Source organism: Penaeus monodon, chromosome 22 (genome assembly GCF_015228065.2).
Source record: "Penaeus monodon isolate SGIC_2016 chromosome 22, NSTDA_Pmon_1, whole genome shotgun sequence".
NCBI lineage: Eukaryota > Metazoa > Arthropoda > Malacostraca > Decapoda > Penaeidae > Penaeus > Penaeus monodon.
In genome coordinates, this window is record NC_051407.1 from 5,869,052 (window position 1) to 5,869,743 (window position 692).

Consider the following 692-nt stretch of genomic DNA (forward strand, 5'->3'; position numbering starts at 1 on the left):
TGAGTTAAAAAGACTGACTCACTCACTTCAAGATGGCCACACATGCAAACTCTCAGAAATAAAAATGACCAAATCAGTTTCCCGAAAGTGCCATACTATTTCGCCAAGGAAGTGTCAGCGTGCATGTATTGCAACCATTGCATCTAATAACTGTAAATGTCAGCGTCTCAGATTCATTAATTAATCCTCAGGTTAGAGGTAATCAAGTGAAGGAACTTCTAATTATCGTCCATAAGGTCTATAACCCGCTGACAGACTGTAAGAAAAACTGCCTTGTTTTTCTTTACGCGGAAGAACCACAATTTCCCTCACGAAAGCGCGGCATTGTGCACTCGTCCGAATCGCTGCCCGGTGCGTTCGGATGATCAGGGTAGAAACGGATGGCTCTACCACGAACGAACACTTTTAGGAAGTCATCACGTCCGAGCCATAATACAGAAGTAATCATCATTTTTGAAAGGTGTTTCGGGTGAAATGACTAGCTAATGCTTCCTTCCGTAAGTCATTACTCGAAATTCATCATCTTTTTTGTGTAATATTCTTGAATTATCAACAGCCAAATCCACGGCCCTCTATCCTTGTTTAAAGTCATCAACGGAATCATCAACAACTGCTCCCCCCACCCCCCACCCCTTTCCCTCCCTACGTAAGTCATCACACGTGTCATCATCATCTTAGTGAAATGTTCTGGA